Consider the following 16,686-nt stretch of genomic DNA (forward strand, 5'->3'; position numbering starts at 1 on the left):
CTTATTTACAGAACCACAGAAATGAAACTTAGTTCATCACAAAACACTACTTAAAAATACACATATTTCCTGAAAATTAAGAGTCAGCGATGGAAGCCTCTGTGTGTATCCAGCAGACCCACACCTGAGTGTGACAGTACAGGTAATGACCTGCTGTAGCAACTCAGGGCCTTAAAGCTGATCGCCAAAGAGATCGATCTAAAGTGATCGGTGATCCCAGAGAAAGAAACTTTGCACAAAACCATGGACACTTCTGCTCCAGTGTTCACTATGCCAAGCAGACACTAGGTACAGCCAGAACCACCCCTGTGTGATTCGTTTCCTCACAGCATGGGCCTCAGGTCGCATGGGCGGGAGATACCTGGGCTCTGCCTCCACTCACCACTGGAGTCTCTGAGAATGGAGCCTCTGTCTACTTCCTCTAATTGGTTATTCGTGTTGGTTTTTAAAGGCATGCTTAAGTTTCAAAACCATTTCTATCACTGTTCTTAGAAGTGTTTTTGTATATTTTCAGTCCACAAATAAAAATATGGAAAAACGATTGGCATAGACTATGGGTATTCCAAACACTCCCATTCTTATGTTTCCTAATTTGATTCTTACAATAACTTTATGAAGTGGGCATCATTTCCCTTTTATAGGAGGCTGAGCAGAAGCAGAGAGGCTGACCGGCTCAGTATCACACAACGGGACTCAGACCTAAGAAAGTCTAGCTGTAGCGGCCATACCGCCAGCCCTCTACCTAGCTATTCTGTATGTCAGTTTTTTGTTACCTGGCCCTGACCTCTATGCCCTGTCCTCCTAAACAACACTTCCTTACCTGTTGTGACTACCTTTTCATGCCTGCCTCTGTAACTCCCTTCTTTACCCTCCCTGAATAGAGGCCCTTCTCTACATAGTAAGAGAGGAACTGGAGAATCAACTAGTGCCAACTTGGGGGAGAGGAAGAGAGAGGAGAGGGGAAAGGGAGAAGGATGAAGGGAGAGGGCAAGGAGAGGGGGAGGGAGAGAAAGAGAAAGGGAAAGAGGGGGAGGAGAGGGAGAGGGGGAGAGTGAAAGAGGGGGGAAGGAGAGGGAGACAGGGAGAGAGGAGGGAGAGAGGAGAAGGGGAGTGGGAAGAGAGGAGGAGGGAGAAAGAGGGGGAGAGAGAGTGAGAGAAGGGGAAAGGAGAAGAAAGGGGGAGGGGGGAGAGAAAAAGAGAGGGGAGGGAGACAGACAGGCAGACAGACAGACAGACAGTTGGGCATAGAAAGTGAGCCAGAGGAGGAAGTCGAAGAGCTTGGTGAGAACTTTAAGGTCTACTGATAGCCTGCAGTGGCTGTCACTCAGTTCTGAGGCTGACAAAAGTAGCCAGACTCGATCCCACAAGATTCATTGTCACTAAATGTGGCTGGCAACCAAACCGTGAAATTCCACGCCATTTCATGAGGTGAAATGTCCCCTAATTTGCTAATTAGAGCAGATCAGAGAGAAAGGCTGCTCTTGAGCAGTGACCTCATGGTTATTTTTCCTGTTGCTCAGGATAGCCTAAGGCTGGACTGATTTTGTTGAATGAATGAATGAATGAATGAATGAATGAATTTTGAATGGCAGCATGTCATTTTCTGAGCTGTCATCAGTGGAAACATTAGAGCCAAAGCAAAAGGCTTCCTGACCTATCCCGTCTCGAGGCCCTCCTTTGCTACAGAGGGCAACTACATTTCCTGCACAATTAGACATGTACCAGCTGCTGTGACGATGCCCATACGTGTGTGATGCTTTGACCCAAGGAGAGTGCAGGATTGTCTGACCAGTCCCAGAAAGTGCTAGGGATGAAGCACTGTCCTCTGCATCTGCCCTTATGTATGCAGAACAAGAGGACATAAAGGAAGGTCAGTGCCCTGCCTGAGGTCACGGTGCTTGACCGACTCAGCCACCTGCTCAGCACGCTTCCCAACATGCACACTGGCCCCGAGCCAGCCAACAGTTCTGCTTTGCTCTCTTTGGCACTTAATGCTATTTGCAGGCTCTGGTCACTTCCGCGTTTCCGTTTCCTGGTATCTGATTCTCTTTTAGTGCCCACCAAGAACATTTCCACTGTAGCAATTACTCCATCAGCCTCTCCAAGCAGGGAGATTTGAAAGGAGGGCTGCTATTTTCCATGAGTGCAATTATTTATGTGCACAAATAATTGTGCACATAATTGGCTAATGGAAAGTGCAATCGGCCACATGTGGGCATAATTAGCCACTTGCCCCTCGTTCTGAGGGTGTAATTATCAAAGCGGGCAATTTTATATCTGAGGATAATTGTACATGCAAGAGAGAGTCAGCTAGGAAATTCAGTCCTTAATTACGTTTCATGTCCTTGTTACCAGAGAAGCGTCGTAAAGGTAGCATCCATGTTCTGGAGGAGCCACCCGCTCTAGCCATGGAGGAGAGGTAGTGTGAGGAACCTAAGCAGGGACCGGCCTGGATCTCATGGACGACTCTATACAGTCCTTGCCAGAAAAGCCCCAGCATCCAATTACCCTGGCGGCTGCAGCGAAGGCCTCCTAGTGGTCAGCCATCTGCCTTGGCAGACAGGAAGCCTCCCTTTCGCTCATCCTGTCTCGGGCATCTTTTTTTTTCTTTCTCTGTTTTAATATTTTTCCCTGCTTTGAGGTTTTATAATCTTTGAAACTCTGATCTGCTTAGACAGGTAAGTGATTTCGCTCACTGCTGGGAGTGGGTCATTCAAAAAGCGTAAAAATGTCTTTAGTCGTTCATCCGGTGTACACAGAAGAATGAAGTGAGAACGCGCACGTCTCCATGGTTCTTCTAAGACCTTAGATGGCAGAGCTTTTACAGTCTCTGCTGTGCCCCCTGCAATCTGGTTTAAACAGCTCTGCAGAACCCTTCCCACTCTCCCACTCAATCACACCAAAATACACTCGCTAACAGCAGAACCTAAAAATACACGTCACATGCAGGCACAAGGGAGGGTTTAAAAAAAAAAAACCAAAAAAACCATGAATTGACTCTTTAGGAATATGCAGGCTGAATACAATTTTTAAAAAGGAACTAAACATCTCTGACTACTCTCTGCTTCTTCTCCATCAGAATGGTGTCTTCCGGAGGGGGCAGTGTAGCGATGTGGTTGGGGAGGAGTCTTCTAATGCAAACAGAACCCTGAGCCCAATACTCCGGCTCCTTGTAAAGGCTCCAGTAATGGAATCTATATCACAAGTAGTACGAGTCTCCTTCCTTCACCTCTACCGTACCCTGGCTTACACATCTCTGTAGGGCGCATAGCCTCATGCCTGCAGAGGCGCTTCCGGAGCACGTGATGAATGATAGTCGCCTGTCACACAGCATCACATGGCAGCGGATTAACATGGGCTGAGCTTTCGGCCAAGGTCCTACTTGCTTTTCTGGTTTCTGGACCTGAATGCAGTCTTCTATTCTTTCCTAGTCCCTCTGGGGTCACCCTCACAAATGTGGCTGGGGACCTCAAATCTCTATTTCCACTTCCTTAGCTTGAGGACCTCTGAGGCTCTGTTTTTCCTCAATCAAGTGTCTCGAGATCGGAATTTTCATTGGCCTTGATGATTCATCTTTCTGACCTTGCCAAAGACCTGTGCCTATTTCGTGCCCACACTACTTTCCGCCACTTCATGTTGCTAGCTTGAAACTGGTTGTAGTTAAAATATTTATAGCATAGAAGCAAGCAAATGAAACATACCAGGACACTTCCTCCAGAAAAGCCAGTAGTTAGACATTTTCCTGCAGAGTGTTATATATACATGTTTATATTTATCTCAGACCCCTGATCCCTTCATGTAAGTGTTTTTCACCATCTTCGCTGGCTGCATTTACCTGCCTATTTTATACCATAACTCAGCCTTTTCAGTGACACAGTGACTTGGTCTGTTTTGTGTTGCTATGCCAGATACCTGAGTTGAGTAATTCTTGAAGAATGGAGATTTATTTCATGGGGGATACAGCGTCTAGCAGAGTCCTCTTGCTGTGTCTTACACAGAGGGTGTACCAGCTAGATGTTGTTTGGGGATTTGTTTGGTTTTGCCAACTTGATGCAAGCTAGAGTCATCTAGGGAGAGGGCGCTTTCATTCAAGGATTGCCTCCAACAGATTGCCTATGGGCAATTTTGTGGTGTGTTTCCTTGGTTGATAATTGACATAGGAGGGCACAGCCCAATATGAATGGTACCACTCCTGGGAAGGTGGTCTTGGGTATAAGAATGGAGGCTGAGCAAGCCAGGAGGAAACAGACCAGTAAGCAACACTGCCATGTTCTCCTATGGGTAAGGTCCCAACCTCACCTTTTGATCCTGGGCCTCACTCCTGTTGCTTGATCTCAGACCCCACCCCACCCTCCCCATCCCCCCAACCCCACCCAGTGCACAGATTAACAGTTGATCTTAGCCTCTAGCTCTTGGTGCTCATGCAGATAGCAATGTCGGAAAGTATTAGACTTCTCTTTATCATACAGATATTCATATTATCTTTTAAAGCCAGAGAGGGGTCATGGGAAGGTCTTTCAATAGCTAGCCTATTTGTCCTGTTTCTAACCCAGTTTTAATACTAATGCAACCCTTCAGGCGGGGACTTTCATGTGCCATTTGATGCTTTTTTGCCCTTGCTTCAAAATGGAATTCTTTACCGCACAGAGAAGCGCAAGTCTCTTAATGTGCCTCAGCCTTGAGGTAATAGCTAACTAAACCTGATAGCGCTCTTCTCACAAAGAACCAAATCATAAATATTACCTTGCTGAAACTAAAAACCTATGGTGGTGTGCTTACCATTGCAGAAGTATATATTCCAAGAATGTCTCTAACATACCAGCAAGTGACCCTCCTGGTTTGCCTCTGAAGGTCCACTGGCTAGAAGCCAGAAGTGGGAAGCAGGAGGTAGGGAGGTATAAAATGAAGAAGAATGTTCATTAAGGATGTGGCCCACTCCCCTGCAACCTCTGCACAGGACACACTGGGTTGGAAACACAGGCCTGCACAGAGGAAGTGTAAGCAATTTTACAAATGAGTTGAGATTTCTGACTTCCTGAGAAGTCTTCAGGATCGGCTGCACGGGGCTGAATTCTTCATCAGAACACACTTGGCTGCAAATGAGCAGCAGCTGTTCCCTCTGAAACCCTCAGGCTTTCTGCAGCTGGAGCAGTTCCCGCCACTCTGCCACTCCCCCATCACTGCTTCCTACAGCCAAAGAACCACTCAGCCCCGTTGTCTGAGGTCACGTGAGGTTTTTGACTCTAACCTGAAAGAAGACCTTTGGCTCACTCATATTGAATTCTTCCCCCAAAACGATGCCGTGCAGTATCTCTGGAATCTCATTATTCATTCTGAACCTTCATAGTTCATCATACAAAATAGATGCTTAGCTAACAGAATGAAGCCTCACTGGATGAGATAGTCAGCCTTTGAGCAGGGGTCTCCCCAAGTTCTCCCAAAGCCGCACAGGGCACAGCCCAAAGCCCACAGCATTTTATAATGTGCTCTCTTGATAGTGGGGAAATTTCCTGTAGTCTTCAGAGTCCTGGGGATCCCCGAACCAACACTCCAGCGAAGCCCCTTCGACCAGAGATTTCTATTGGATTGAGATTTCAGTGCTTAATAAAAGGCCCAGCCCAGCGTGCTAATGAGATCGCATCATCCTGGTTAAGATAGTTACCACCCCAGGCCTCAGCTTCCTCCTGGGAAAAGCACAATAAGCATTCTACAGGTTCCCACCCTGGTTTCCTCCTGAAGAGAGGTTACTACACTAGTTATACAGGTACTTCCCACAGCTTTCCATGAGAGAGCCTCCTCACCAGCTTCTTTTAAAAAATTAATTTCTGAGTTCCTATTAACATATCACCTCTGTGCTTTGATATAGGATGAAGTGGAGGACTTTGGCCTTGGCCTTGCAAGGCTGAAGCCACATCCGCTGATGTGAAACAGGGACCTGTGTGCAAGGCTCGCAAGCTCTGGCAGCTCGCTACCTCAACAAGAGTAGCTCTCATACTAATTAGGGCGGAACAAAATGGATGCCTTGCCTTTTTGGTAGAAAATTAAAAGCCAGGAAGCTGTTGCCCCATCTTTTGATGTGACTTAACACCCGAGGCTCTTGTGAAGCAGGGGCCCCTGAACTGAAAGGAAGGAAAGAGAAAATAGCAAGGTGCTAATTGAATTCCTGTCTACTCCCCTCTCAATGCCAGAAAAACACAGCCAAAGCTCTAAATGACCCAAATGGGCCCCCCCCCTCAAATTAAAAAACTAAAATAAATAAACTGTTGCCAATTGCACCGAGGTTAAGAGTGCGGTGTATACAAACAGTTCCTTAGGAAGCAATTTCCAAAATAGAAGCAACAGAATTATTTTAGGGAGCATTTATTTATTGCATTCCAGGGTGAAATAATGTCCAAGGACTTCATTTAAAACTGTATTGATTTGAGAGGGCGGCCGCGGTGGCGGCAGCGGCGGCGGCAGTGCAGCAGTGGCTGGTCCAGCTGAAGGGCCATCAGCAGTGGAACCAAGGCGACACAGGGTCCAGTTAGGCCCTGCGCCCATGACCACTGACCTTCGCTGACCAGCCGGGCGGCATGCAGCTGCGGTTGTGCGGCGCCTTTCGCTGCACGGAAGCCACTTCAGAACTCAGCCTCTCGCCAGTCAGGAGAGGCTCACCTCCATCTTAGTTTCGGACTCCACTGACATCAGACAGACTGAGGTACATAAACATAATCCGAGGCCAACACCATGGGGGTCTGAGCCCGACGGGCGTTGGCCTGCACCCAGGGTCAAGGACAAACACTACCTTAGAGTAAAAGGCTGGAAGACAATTTTACAAGCAAATAGTCTCAGGAAACAAGCTGGAGTAGCCATTTTAATATCAGATAAAATTGACTTTCAACCCAAAGTCATCAAAAGAGACTCTGAGGGACACTTCTTGCTGGTCAAAGGAAAAATACAACAAGAAGAACTCTCAATCCTGAACATCTATGCTCCAAATGCAAGGGCACCCTCTTTCGTAAAAGAAACTTTATTAAAACTCAAAGCACACATTGCACCTAACACAATAATTGTGGGTGACTTCAACACTGCACTTTCCTCAATGGACCGATCAGGAAAACAGAAACTAAACAGGGACACAATGAAACTAATTGAAGCTTTGGACCAATTAGATTTAACAGATATATATAGAACATTCTATCCTAAAACAAAAGAATATACCTTTTCTCAGCACCTCATGGTACCTTCTCCAAAATCGACCATATGATTGGTCACAAGACAGACCTCAACAAATATAAGAAGATCGAACTAATCCCATGCCTCCTATCTGATCACTATGGAGTAAAAGTGGTCTTCAATAGCAACAGAAACAACAGAAAACCCACATACACGTGGAAACTGAACAATACTCTACTCAATGATACCTTGGTCAAGGAAGAAATAAAGAAAGAAATTAAAGACTTTTTAGAACACAATGAAAATGAAAACACAACATACCCAAATCTATGGGACACAATGAAAGCAGTGCTAAGAGGAAAACTCATAGCCCTGAGTGCCTCCAAAAAGAAAATGGAGAGAGCATACATTACCAGCTTAATGACACACCTGAAAGCCCTAGAACAAAAAGAAGCTATTTCACCCAGGAGGAGTAGAAGGCAGGAAATCATCAAACTCAGGGCTGAAATCAATCAAGTAGAAACAAAGAGAACCATACAAAAAAATCAACAAAACCAGGAGCTGGTTCTTTGAGCAAATCAACAAGATAGATAAACCCTTAGCCAGACTGACCAAAGGGCACAGAGAAAGTATCCAAATTAACAAACTTAGAAATGAAAAGGGAGATATAACAACGGAAACTGAGGAAATCCAAAAAAATCATCAGATCCTACTACAAGAGCCTGTACTCAACACAACTGGAGAATCTGGAGGAAATGGACAATTTCCTTGACAGATACCAAATACCAAAGTTAAATCAGGACCAACTAGACCATCTAAACAGTCCCATAATGCCTAAAGAAATAGAAGGAGTCATAGAAAGTCTTCCAACCAAAAAAAGCACAGGACCAGATGGTTTCAGTGCAGAATTCTACCAGACCTTCAAAGAAGAGTTAACACCAATACTCTTCAAACTATTCCACAAAATAGAAACAGAAGGAACACTACCCAATTCCTTCTACGAAGCCACAATTACGCTGATACCAAAGCCACACAAAGATCCAACAAAGAAAGAGAACTTCAGACCAATTTCCCTTATGAACATCGATGCAAAAATACTCAATAAAATTCTTGCCAACCAAATCCAAGAACACATCAAAACGATCATCCACCATGATCAAGTAGGCTTTATCCTGGGAATGCAGGGTTGGTTCAATATACGGAAATCCATCAATACAATCCACTACATAAACAAACTCAAAGAACAAAACCACATGGTCATTTCATTGGATGCTGAAAAAGCATTTGACAAAATTCAGCATCCTTTCATGCTTAAAGTCTTGGAGAGAACAGGAATTCAAGGACCATACCTAAACATAGTAAAAGCAATATACAGCAAACCGGTAGCCAGCATCAAACTAAATGGAGAGAAACTTGAAGCAATCCCACTGAAATCAGGGACCAGACAAGGCTGCCCCCTTTCTCCTTATCTTTTCAATATTGTACTTGAGGTACTAGCTCGGGCAATTCGACAACATAAGGAGGTCAAAGGGATACAAATTGGAAAGGAAGAAGTCAAACTCATTATTTGCAGACGACATGATAGTCTACCTAAGTGACCCAAAAAACTCCATTAGAGAGCTCCTACAGCTGATAAACAACTTCAGCAAAGTGGCAGGTTATAAAATCAACTCAAGCAAATCAGTGGCCTTCCTATACTCAAAGGATAAGCAGGCTGAGAAAAATATTAGGGAAATGACCCCCTTCACAATAGCCACAAACAGTATAAAGTATCTTGGGGTGACTCTTACCAAACATGTGAAAGATCTGTATGACAAGAACTTTAATACTCTGAAGAAGGAAATGGAAGAAGACCTCAAAAAATGGGAAAACCTCCCATGCTCATGGATCGGTAGAATCAATATAGTTAAAATGGCCATTTTGCCAAAAGCAATATACAGATTCAATGCAATACCCATCAAAATCCCAACTCAATTCTTCACAGAGTTAGAAAGAGCAATTATCAAATTCATCTGGAACAACAAAAAACCCAGGATAGCTAAAACTATTCTCAGCAACAAAAGAAAATCTGTGGGAATCAGTATCCCTGACCTCAAGCAATACTACAGAGCAATAGTGTTAAAAACTGCATGGTATTGGTACAGTGACAGGCAGGAGGATCAATGGAACAGGATTGAAGATCCAGAAATGAACCCACACACCTATGGCCACTTGATCCTCGACAAAGAGGCTGAAAACATCCAATGGAAAAAAGATAGCCTTTTCAACAAATGGTGCTGGTTCAACTGGAGGTCAGCATGCAGAAGAATGCGAATTGATCCATCCTTGTCTCCTTGTACTAAGCTCAAATCCAAATGGATCAAGGACCTCCACATAAAGCCAGACACTCTGAAGCTAATAGAAAAGAAACTGGGGAAGACCCTTGAGGACATCGGTACAGGGAGAAAGTTTCTGAACAGAACACCAATAGCGTATGCTCTAAGAGCAAGAATTGACAAATGGGACCTCATAAAATTACAAAGTTTCTGTTAGGCAAAGGACACCATCAAGAGGACAAATCGGCAACCAACAAATTGGGAAAAGATCTTCACCAATCCTACATCAGATAGAGGGCTAATATCCAATATATATAAAGAACTCAAGAAGTTAGACTCCAGAAAACCGAACAACCCTATTAAAAAATGGGGTACAGAGTTAAACAAAGAATTCTCACCTGAAGAACTTCGGATGGTGGAGAAGCATCTTAAAAAATGCTCAACTTCATTAGTCATTAGGGAAATGCAAATCAAAACAACCCTAAGATTTCATCTTACACCAGTCAGAATGGCTAAGATTAAAAATTCAGGAGACAGCAGGTGTTGGAGAGGGTGTGGAGAAAGAGGAACACTCCTCCACTGCTGGTGGGGTTGCAAATTGGTACAACCACTCTGGAAATCAGTCTGGTGGTTCCTCCGAAAACTGGGCCCCTCACTTCCAGAAGATCCTGCTATACCACTCCTGGGCATATACCCAGAGGATTCCCCACCATGTAATAAGGATACATGCTCTACTATGTTCATAGCAGCCCTATTTATAATTGCCAGATGCTGGAAAGAACCCAGGTATCCCTCAACAGAAGAGTGGATGCAAAAAATGTGGTATATCTACACAATGGAGTACTATTCAGCCATTAGAAACAATGAATTCATGAAATTCTTAGGCAAATGGATGGAGCTAGAGAACATCATACTAAGTGAGGTAACACAGACTCAAAAGGTGAATCATGGTATGCACTCACTAATAAGTGGTTATTAACCTAGAAAACTGGAATACCCAAAACATAATCCACACATCAAATGAGGTACAAGAAGAAAGGAGGAGTGGCCCCTGGTTCTGGAAAGACTCAGTGAAACAGTATTCGGCCAAACCAGAACAGGGAAGTGGGAAGGGGTGGGTGGGAGGACAGGGGAAGAGAAGGGGGCTTATGGGACTTTCGGGGAGTGGGGGGGCTAGAAAAGGGGAAATCATTTGAAATGTAAATAAATTATATCGAATAAAAAAAATAAAAAAAAAAACCTGGAAAAAAACTGTATTGATTTACTTTTACACTTGATACTTTCTTTTTTGAGACATGGTCTCATTATATATCTCTGGCTGGCCTAGAAGTTGCTATATAAACCAGGCTGGCCTCTAACTCAGAGATCTGCCTGCCTCTGCCTCCTAAGTGCTAGGGGGGAAAGGCTCCTGCCTCCACTCTGAAAAATGTAAGACTCTTGTATCTAGTGAAAGAAAACAAGACAAATATCTAAGATGAAGACTGGTAATATTCACTTAGATTATGCCAATGATTTTAAGTATAAGTTTAAAAATTTTTGATGACTAGTCAAAATAAAAACCAAAGCTCTTGAATAGATCTTTAAGCCATCTAGTATTTATTAACTATTCCACACCAGATACTCTCTTGAACACATCTTATACCTTTGTTCTTTACGCAAGCAATCTTTATTCCGTCATATAAGCAGAAAGAGTGTGAAAGGCCAATTGAGAAAGGTCGTTCAATAGGTGGATTCAAACAAAGACCTGACCAATCTTTTCTGTTATTAATCATTTTATGTATTTACATTTCAACTGATGTTACCCCTCTGGTTACCCCTCCACAACCCCCATCCCATCCTCCCTCTCCCCCCTTCCCTTGCCTCTTTGAGGGTGCTCCTCCACCCACTCACCCACTCACTCACCTCCCTCTATCATCCCCCTAGGCTGGGGCATCAAGCCTCCACAGGGCCAAGGGCCTCCCCTCCCACTGATGTAGGATAAGGCCATCCTCTGCTACATATGTATCTGGAGTCATGGCTCCCTCTATGTGTACTTTGTGGTTGGTGGTTTAGTCCCTGGGTGGGTGGTCCAGTTAGTTGATCCTGTTCTTCATATGGGGCTGCAATCCCCTTCTGCTCCTTTAGTCCTTCCCCTAGCTCCTCCATTAGGGTCTCTGGGCTCAGTCCGATGAAGAAAGACAATAGTGGTGTTTTTACAGATAAAGGAATGTACAGTACAAAGGATTATAAAGGGCTGTGAAGAGCTTGTGTGACAAGCTTCTGAGAGGTCCGTGGCTTGAATCACTCTGAGCTGCACTATGTAAAAGAGATGCTAAGGGGGGCTGGAGAGATGGACCAGAGATTAAGAGTGCTCACACACACACATACACACACACACACACACACATACACACACACACTTTAAAACATAGAACATAGTTACTGAAGCATCATCCTCTTAATATATCCATGTGTCTAACTGTGGGAAAAAGCATTATCTTTCCTTAACACAGTACTAAACAAGTGTCTGGAACCGTGGACAGAGCAGCTAAACACGACCAATGACCGGTGTTATGTGCCATTTTGTTCTCCAGTACTTTTGAACACGTCTGTTTATCTTTCTCTCCCTCTCCTTGCCAGCAAGCACTTTAGCCCCTGTGCTCAACAAACAAGTAACACCTAGAGAATGACTGCTGGACAAATACAGACATTCCTGGGAGATACTCGTTACACACTGGGTTGGACTTGCACTGGCCAAAGTCCAGCCAAGTTCTCCAACCCACCCTGGATTCTAGGAGCTGCTCCTGCAGACCTGAGGCCTAGTGATGGGCTGGTCTCCTTATCCAGCATCTCATCAGCTTCTAGCTTTCTCTTCACTCTAGTTGTCCTGTGTATAAACTGTCTGGTCTAAATTCTGGGAGTTAGACAAAAGCCAGCTCTCCTCAGGAACTGGTGAAGCCGGTTCCTCTCTAGCGAAGAAGAAGCCATTTCCCTTGCCACTGTCAGAAGGGACAGATGGCTGTCTGTGGTGCCTATTAGCATACCAGAATGCATGCCGATCTCCAGGCTCCCTCCCTCAGTATCACGAGTACCTGTTATATATTTCAGAGTCCATACTGACGCCCTGTGTCTTCTCACCCTACCCCTTACCCTAAACTCCTCCAGGATTTCTTGGTCACCTACCCCTCTCCACCCAGCTTCTCCTTTCTACTTACAGCCTGGCTATGTCGACTGTGCTCTCCCCGACTCTCCGTCTCTCTCCATCTCTTCCTGTCTCTGTCTCCTTGCCTCTCTGTGTCTCTCTGTCTCTGCCTCCCTGTCTCTCTGTGTCTATATGTGTGTGTGTGTCTGTCTTTCTGTTTCTCTGTCTCTGTCTCTCTGTCTGTCTGTTTCCCTGTCTCTCTGTCTCTGTATGTGTATATCTGTCTCTCTGTCTCTGTATGTGTGTGTATCTGTCTCTCTCTGTCTCTGTATCCCTGTCTCTCTCTGTCTCTGCCTCTCTCTGTCTCTCCGTCTCTGTCTCTCTGTCTTTCTGTGTCTGTCTCTGTATGTGTTTCTGTCTATCTGTCGCTCTCTGTCTTCCTGTCTTTCTGTGTCTGTCTCCATGTGTATTTCTCTGTCTCCCTGTCTCTCTGTGTCTGTCTCTGTATGTTTGTGTCTATCTCTCTGTCTCTCTCTGTATCTCTGTGTCGGTTTCTTTATGTGTACATGTCTCTCTCTGTCTCTGTCTCCCTATCTCTCTGTGTCTCTCTGTCTCTGTGTGCATGTATGTATCTGTCTCTCTGTGTCTCCCTGTCTCTGTCTGTCTCTGTATATGTTTCTGTCTGTCTGTCTCTCTGTGTCTGTCTGTGTTTCTCTCTGTCTCTGTCTCTCTCTCTCTCTCTCTTTCCTGGTTTCTTTTGCTCCTCTTTCTTCCCTGTCTCTTTGTCTTATCTCTCACCACCCCCATGGCCAAGCCCAGCCTGCTGGCTCGCTCACTCACTCACTCCTGACTCTCCCTGCTCTGTACCCTTCCAGATGCCCCTGGCTGTACTCTCCTTCTTATCTGCAATAAAACACCTTACCCTCAGCCATACATGGCGTGACCATGTCGTCAGTTTTTATACATCTGGTGCTGAAACCCTCTGTTTATACACACAGGTGCATACATATGGGGACTAACTGCTGAAATTTGGGAGAAAGCCTATGCAAATGGATGCTGAGGACCGAAGTGGGGGTGGGGCGGGGTGGGTGGGAGTGAGAAGCATGATGTCAAGGCTGGAGAGGGAGGATCCAATTAAAGGAGAACTTGACAAATTCCCTTAGAGTTGCCAATTAGGTTGGAGGGCATGGGTCGCCTCTGCTGTACAGTTTAGCGAAGAAGAAAACAGTGACAGAAGGTATTAAAGAGCTATTTAAAAACTGTTAGTGCAAAAGAAAAAAAATAAGATGCTAGCTAGCAGCAAAGCCAAGGACAAGGACGGCCCCCCTAGCTTTCGGCTTTTGTTGTTTCAAATTCTCGGCAACACTGCAGTAGAAAAAAAAAATCTAGCGCAAAAGAAAGATTTCCTCGCTCTCAAAACCTGTTCTGAAGGAGGCCATGGTAATTTAAAACGTGACTTGAAGTCAGCCATGACATAACCTTCAAAGATTACAAGAAATCAGGGCGAGAAGGGAAGGCCTTAGAGAGTGTGTGACTATACAACTAAATGTCATTTTGACAGCCTTGTTCTTGGAGGCGCGTTTCAGATTATTCGAGTTGTCATTTTCTCTGGGAAGACTTCACTTTAATTACACAAATATTGAATATTTTTCAAGATAAGAAAAAATGGTAAAGAAATCTGCTTTGAAGTCTTTAGCCTTCAAAAGGTCTTACAGGAGACCCTCTTCGGAGGGACGTGGGATTAGGAGCAGTGGAGCCAGGCAGTGAGGGGCTGCACCAGAGACGAGACGCGGGAGTTTTAATCAAGATCTTTACTGGGCCAGTGGAGGGACCTTATTATTTCAAATATCACAGCTCTATGGTTTCCTGGGGAAATGGAGATAAATATTGGTAACATGCCTATAAGGGCAGCAAGGCAAAAGAGAAAAAAGCCAAAAATTTGAGTCTGCCATTTAAAAGCCGCCTAACCTTTTATTTATCACCTCTTGTGGCAAGCCAGATCTGAATAGCTCTTGGGGTTCTTACCCTGAACAGACCCCGAAATATCAGCTATCGGGGGATTTAAGGTATAATTGCTTTGCTATGGGCTTGAGTGCAACCAACAGGAAAAATTGAATTTAGCCTGCCGGTGGGTGGGGCAGTAGCAGGGCAGAGATGGCCACTGGACTAGAGTCCTTGGTGTGTGGCCTGAGAGACCATTGAGGGCGAGCTATGCCTGCTGACCTCGGATTTTACACTCTGCAGTTTGGGGCTTGAGGGTTCCTGTGTAACTTACCAACCTTTCTGAGCTTCATTTCCCTCAACTGTAAACTGGCTGTATTCAGATCCAACTTAGCGACCTCTGGTAGATGTGAGGTTAAGGTGAAAGATCAGAGTTCATTCAAGAAGTGTGCATCAGTACTGCTACGTGCCAGGACCTGCACTGGGGAAGCAGTAGGGAAGAAGTCACTTGGATGCAGAGGACACAAGACCCTGGAGAGTCTGGTTGAGGTGCTGAGGAGCGGAGGAGAGATGTAGCCACTCTCCAGTGCAGAGCACAGGCAACGGCTCTCCCTCCTGAGGTCTCTCACACCTGCAGGTCTCACTCTCCTGCAGGTCCTTGTGCAACCCCTGGACTCAACCCCTATCCTGTCCCCTTCACCTCTTCCTTTGAGCTCAAAGGCACCTTCCTTCCCTCACATTTGTCTAGTCAGAGCATCTCTTAATCTCACTGTCTCTGTCATGAAGGATTCTGCTTTTCCTGTCACTGTGATCTCTCTCTCCTCTCTCTCTCTCTCTCTCTCTCTCTCTCTCTCTCTCTCTCTCTCTCTCTCTCTCTCTCTGAAACATAGTTTCTCTGTGTAGCCCTGGCTGTCCTGGAACGCACTCTGTAGACCAGTCTGGCCTCAAATTCAGAAATCTGCCTGCCTCTGCCTCCCAAGTGCTGGGATTAAAGGTGTGCGCCGCCACCACTGTCTTAAACTCTCTTTTTTGATGATAGAAGTCACAGCTTTTAGGATGCTGAAGGATGCTGTTCAAGGCTGCTATAGGTGACACGGTGGGACCTTGTCTCTTGGAAACAAAAACCTCATGAGGACAGGATAACTCAGAAGATCCAGTTTCTACAACCATTTCCTGGCTCCCATCTTTTGTGGTAGTGACTGCTCTTGGGTACTTCTGCCTCTTGCCTCTCTCTCTCTGTGTGTGTGTGTATGTGTGTGTGTGTGTGTGTCTGTCTCTGTGTGTGTCTCTCTGTGTCTCTGTGTGTCTGTCTCTCTCTGTGTGTGTCTGTCTCTCTGTCTCTGTCTCTCTGTCTCTGTCTCTCTGTCTCTGTCTCTCTGTCTCTCTGTCTCTCTCTCTTTCTCTTTCTCTCTCTCTCTCTCTCTCTCACACACACACACACACACAGACTCTGCACTCTCCTCAATGTCCCCCTCTACCTCTAGAACCCAGTACCCCCCAGACAAATGCAGATGCGGGCACACAGTCTTTTTTCCAATTGCTCTTCAGTGACCTTCCATTAGTGTCATTCCAGCCAGGGTCTGAAATACTCAGCGCGGTCCCCTGTCAGCACACCACGGGCACAAAGGCGTGACCCTGCTCTCAGGGTCTCTCAGAGCTGCTTCATGTCATGCTCTGTGGGCTGCCCTGGCCGTCTGAAATGCTGCTTCTGCTGCTCATAGATTAGGTGACTTAAGCCTCTCCCTTTCCAGGTGTTGGTTGTCCTCAGTGAGGGGACAGGACAATTCAATAGAAAGAACATTACTAGTCAGAACGTCTCTCCTAGCTTATCCAAGTGACCCTGAGCAAGCCACTGGGGATTCCTGTCTCTATCTCTAAACTCGGGTGGATGGAGAATTGTCTTTGGTTCCTATAGGCATGAAGATTTTATGCTTCCTGAGATCGAAGTCCTAGTTCCGTCCCCAACCCCCGACCCCCTGCTCCCTTGTCTCCTTCATTCTTGCTCTGGCTGGAGCAAGTTTACATTCTCTTCATGGTCCTCAGGACTCAAACTCCACCCTTCCACAGTCTCCCTGTGTCCTATGGTATACATTTACTGGGACACCTCCGCTTTCCAGGTACCCATACAGGTGCTGCCACCACCGCCGCCGCCGC

This window comes from Apodemus sylvaticus, chromosome 1 (assembly GCF_947179515.1).
Source record: "Apodemus sylvaticus chromosome 1, mApoSyl1.1, whole genome shotgun sequence".
Lineage (NCBI taxonomy): Eukaryota > Metazoa > Chordata > Mammalia > Rodentia > Muridae > Apodemus > Apodemus sylvaticus.